Source organism: Choloepus didactylus, chromosome 4 (genome assembly GCF_015220235.1).
Source record: "Choloepus didactylus isolate mChoDid1 chromosome 4, mChoDid1.pri, whole genome shotgun sequence".
Taxonomy (NCBI): Eukaryota; Metazoa; Chordata; class Mammalia; order Pilosa; family Megalonychidae; genus Choloepus; species Choloepus didactylus.
Window position 1 is genome coordinate 71,876,786 of NC_051310.1, and position 6,037 is coordinate 71,882,822.

Genomic DNA, 6,037 nt, shown 5'->3' on the forward strand with positions numbered 1-6,037 from the left:
CCCTGCTGCAGTGGCTCGTCCCTGGTTCAGGGATTCCTAGCTGCAGGTGTGCAAAGGGCTATCACCCATGCCAGGTACTGAGGCAGGTGCCTGCAGTGTGGAAGGCACTCCCCACTGCACTTGAGTGTGGCTCCCACTGCTGGATCCTTGGCCTCTTTCTAGGTCTTACTCTAACCTGCCTCTGAACACAGTCTCTCCATTTCTCCCCCTCCCCCCATGGTGCAACTCCAGCTGCTGTTTCCCCAGTGGCTCTTTCTGGATCAAACATTCACACAACTCCGAACTAGTCTCTCAGTTTCTCCAAGTGCACAGTCACTGTGGAGGTAGAAGTCCCTGCCCAGCTGGTGGAACCCTGGAACTGCTACTCTGGACCACTTTCTGACTTTTATCTAGTGTTTTTCATGGAGGAGAATTTTGCTCTGTCTCCCCTAATCCACCATCTTGGATCTCTCTCCCCTAGCTTTTTAAAGTAGAAGATAAAATACTGATTTTAGATTTCTTTTCTTGGCTAATATTACTTTCTAAAGCTGTAAGTTTCCCTAAAAGCACAGCTTTACATATATCTAAAAAAATTTCAATGTTTTATTTTCATTTTTACTCAATTCATAATATTTTCTAAATTCATTGTTATTTATTTCTACCCATGGGTTGTATAGAAGTATATGGTTTAATTTTTCAATGTTTGGGGACTTTCTGGATATCTTTGTGTTACCTATTTTGAATTTAATTTTTTTCTTAAAAGCTTATTTATTTTAAAACCAATCACTTTAGATTTATTGAGACTTGTTTTATGGCCTATCATAGAGACTATCTTGGTATGTGTCATATGTACACTCATTGTACCACAATAAAAAGTTTAAGAATATGCATTCAGTCATTTTAGGTGGATTGTTCTGTAAATATAAATTTGTTCTTAATAATTGGCTGTATTGTGCAAGTCTACAATAGCCTCACTGAGTTTCTTTTTACTTATTGTATGAACTACTGAGAGAAGAGTGTTGAAACATAAAACTGTATGTGTAGATTCATCTGTTTCTTCTTTCTGTTCTGTCATTTACTGATTTGCATATTTCAAAGCTTTGTTATTAGGTGCATGCACATTTAGAATTGGAAGGTTTTCTTGATGAATTGACACTTTTATTATGAAATTTCTTTTTATCTCTTGTAGTATTCCATATTTTAAAATCTATTTCATTTGTTATTAACAGTCACTCAAGTTTATAATTTACATTTATAAATTATACATGTATAATTTCCCCACTAAAATTTTAATATATCTTTATCTATATATTTCAAGTAGGTATCTTGTAAATAGCATATTGTTGGATCTTGGGATAGTATATGGTTATTTATTATCCAGTCTAAATTAATGCCTTTAAGTTGAGCATTTAAACCATTTACATTTAAAATAATTATTTGTGTACTTGTTTAAACTCTGCAACTTGCTATTTGTTTTTTTCTTTTTCCATCTATTATACATTCATTTTTTTCTTCTTTTGGGTTGATTGAGAATATTTTGGTACTCCTGCTTTCACAATTTTCTTCTTAACTATACCTATTTATTTCATGTAGACCATTGTTATTTTAGGTTACACTTGCCAGAATCTCATTCAAAGAATATTTAAATTAGCGTATAAGAAACATACAACAGTATATTCTATTATTTTTGTTTAAAATCCATTATTTGTGTTGAATTAAAACATAAATAGAGATGGAAGAAGATAGCAGCATAGAGAGGAGTGGTAACTAGTTTGTCCCCCTGGAAAAACTAATAAACAACCAGGAACAACTAGTAAATAATCTGGAATAACTGCAGGGAGCAAACATGACCCTCCAATCATCATACACCAACCTGAATTTGGAGGAATGCCCGAGATCACAGCATAAAACTGGTAAGTAAAAACTGCAGATCCAAGTTGGGAGCCCCCTCCCCCCATGTCCTGAACTGCAAAGCCTCATGGTGCTAGAGAGCAGCTGTCTCCCAGCAAGTGAATAAAGCTCAATTGAGCTCCAACTAGGGATTTAATTAACAAATATTGACTGCTTAATAGAAGCTATGAGTCCCCAACAAGTAGACTGAGGCTTTTGGTGACAACTGACCTTGAAGAGCGGAGGGTGGTCACGGACAGGCCCTGAAGGTGGATTTCTGTCCCTTTTATGGTTCAGTGTGGAAAGCCTCAGCCATTTTCAGTTCCCAGTGCTCTGACCCAGACAAGGGTGGAGATAGCACAGGCACAGAGACTATTCAAATGTAAATGACCTCTCTCTAGGGGGTGTATCATCCCTAAGAAGAAGAAGGTGGTGCCAAGCTCTACTGCCTGCCTTCCTTTCAGAGCTAGACCCTAGAGCCTGGAGGAAAACAGCCATGGGTCACACCTTCTTATGCCAGCCTGGAGCTACAGGCTGATGGGTGCCACCTGCTGGGCAGAAAAGCACAGTGACCTGAGGCCTCACAGAGTGTACCAATCTTCTAAGACATACCTTCAGGGAAACCAGATACTGAATAGATCTTCCTTCTGGGACCTGAGTCCATTCTGGACTGGGAAAACCTGATTAGGGCTGCCAAGGAAACCAGATGCCTAGACAACAGAAAACTATAACCTATATTAAGAAAAATGAGGTTATGGCCCATTCAAAGAAACAAACTTACACTTCAACTGAGATACAGGAATTGAAACAACTAATAATAAGTCAATTCAAAAGGTTTAGGGAAGATATGGCAAAAGAGATGAAGCATATAATGAAAACACTGGATGTACATAAGGTAGAAATTGAAAGTTCAAAAAAACAACCGGCAGAATCTATTGAAATGAAAGGCACCACACAAGAGATGAAAGACACAATGGAAATATACAACAGCAGATCTTAAGAGGCAGAAGAAAACACTCAGGAACTGGAGAACAACTGAAAGTCTACACACAAACAAACTGAAAGCCTAGACACAAACAAACAGATAAAGAATGGAAAAATATGAGCAACATCTCTGGGAATTGAAGGACAACATGAAATGCAGGAATGTACATGTCATCGGTGTCCCAGAAGGAGAAGAGAAGGGAAAAGGGGCAGAAGCAATAACAGAGGAAAGAATAAATGAAAATTGTCCATGTCTTATGGAAGATATAAAATTATGGATCCAAGAAGCACAGTAGACACAAAACAGAATAGATCTGAATAGGCCTATGCCAAGACATTCAATAATCAGATTATCAAATGTCAAAGATAGAGAGAATCCTGAAAGCAGCAAGAGAAAAGTGATCTACCACATACAAAGGGAAGCTTGATAAGACTATGTGCAGATTTCTCTTTAGAAATCATGGAGGCAAGAAGGCAGTGGGGTGATATATTTAAGACACTGAAAGAGAAAAACCACCAACCAAGAATCCTATATCAAACAAAACTGTCCTTCAAATATGAGGGAGAGCTTAAAATATTCTCTGACAGACAATGACAGAGTTTGTGAACAAGAAACCTGCTCTACAGGAAACACTAAAGGAAGCACTGCAGACAGAAAGGAAAAGACAGGAGTGAGAGGTTTGGAAAACAATTTTGGGAGATAGTAACACAGCAAGTGTAAGTACACTGAACAAAGATGACTGTGAATATGGTTGAAAGAATAAGGTTAGGACCATGTGGGACACCAGAACTAAAGATGAAAGATAAGGACTGGGACTGTATAACTCAGTGAAATCCAGGGTGCTCTTTGATTGTAATAAAAGGTACAAATATGTTTTTTTTAAATCAAGATTTTATTGGATAGATGTTACACAACGTTCTTTAACATTTAACTCTGCACATAGTTAAGATGAGAAACAATTTTTGTCATTCAAGTTACAAAATGAAATAGGCTCATGAAGATTTGAAATACAGACACAAAAGATAGCATGAAGCAAAGCTTAAATATTAAGCAACTAAAGCAATGAAAGTGAAATAGCAATATATATGTCCAGATTTTAAATACGACCGACTTTCATGTTCTTAAAAATGAAAATCTAGTTTGTAACAAAACAACCCTGAGAACTTGTCATGAGGAAAAATAGATATTTATGACCTGGTTTCTCAATTCTTTTACCTTTATATTATTATTTCTTGGTCATTTCCATCCCTACACAAATTAAGAATTCTAAAGCTTAATTAAAAATCTTGATTATACAATCCAAGTGAATTCCATCATGGCTGGGGAGTTGTCTGGTTCTTGAAGTGAGCCTAAAAGGTCCTGCTGGTGTTCTCTGAAAGAACAAGACCAACCGAAGCTGCAGCCCGAGGGCCGTATAGAGCAGGGCGCCACTGAAGAGCCTGCAGTCTTTACAACTCCTGCTGCTGCAAGTTCCTGAGCTGACTTTCAGATTTGCTGAAATGTATAATGACTTTGTAGTAAGGATTATCTCCAAAAAGACAGTTTTAGAAAGTGATCAAAATATTTTATTATTTGCAGAATAATTAGGATTTGCATTAATCTTACTAGAAGCAAGACTACCTACCTTTTTTCTTCTTGAGTGGTAACACAAATCCTAGTCAGATTTATTAAATGTCCTAAAACTCTCACCCAGAACCTTTTGTTAATCCTGAGCATAAGGTTATTAAATAATTTGAAACCTGTACAGGATTATAGGAAAGTTTGAAAACTTGAGCCAAATGCCCAGTTACCTGTTATGCTGCTTCATGAATTTGTGATTTTTATTGTTTGGTATATTTTTCTTTTTTTGTAATAAGTAATCAATATGGATTCTCCTGGTTTAAAAAATAAATCAGTATTGCCACTAAAAACTTCAGTTTTATTATTATTATTATTAATAAATACTAGATAAAATCAGCAAGGAAAGAGAGAATATTAAAAGCCTTTTATTACTTTTATTACTATTATTAAAAGAATAGCACCATTAAATATAAAAATGCCTTAGAAATGTAGTAATAACAGGTCCATCTGGTTTTATGTTTTCTCCATTCATTAAAAAAAAAGATAAGTTTTTCATAATAGTATTTACCAAAAACAAGACAAGGAGGAAAAAACCAACTACTGCCTCTACTAATAAGAATTCATGCTCCATGCATGAAAAGATTGATGCAATCCTTATGGCTTTATTCCTGCTGCTTGCCCCCAGGGCCAAGTCCTATCTGACACCTGTGAGAATTTCTTGCACTTAAGACGGAAGGAGGGTAACTCTGTGGAGAGAGAAGCCCTTATCAAAATTCAGACATTGTCATCTTTACAGAACTAGATGAAATCAGCAAGGAAAGAGAATATTAAAAGCCTCTCCAAGCTCAGAAGAATTAAGAACTAGCTCTTGGAGTGTACATTTTTACTGCAAGATCCACACTGGCCTATCCACTTTGAGTCAGAATTTGAAAGATAAGAATGAAGATTTGAAAATGTGCACAAAATGTTAAATACTGGTGGCAAATAAATATATTTTAATATGTTCTAACAAGCAAACATATATTTAAGATAATACAGCCCTGCTTTATTAAAAAAGGAAAAGATCCACATTTTCTTTGCGGGGTCAGGGTAGGGGGACACTGTGCTATCCTTTTAGTAGGATATTAGATAATCTACTCTATTGTTTCTACTGGAACCCTGAAAGAAACATTGACCTCAGCATATGTGACTATTGCTGTTTCAAAGGAGAACGATTTCAGAAATGCCTTTGCTCATATCTGAACTGATTAACATAAACATTGGAGAAAGCACAGTTTAAGTATGAAAAGTAATTCAACATTTCTGCCATCATCCCATGCCTTTTAGGCCTGTCCAAATTGTCTAATAAGAACTTCACATTCAAAAGAAGTTACTGTCAGTGATTCTTCATACATAAAATTCAAGTGAGTTCTTGTATGTGTATTTAACACCACTTTTCTCCTCATCTCATGCATAAATTATTGCAATAGTTCTTTTTTTAATAAAATATTACCTTAATACCTTTTCTTCGGTTTTAAGATAGCACAATCTGTAAGTGCCCCGTTACAGACTGTTGGTTTTCACCACTGCCCTTAGCATTAAGTTCTCAGTGCAGCTTTAAAAATTTGAGCCTCCAATTTCATT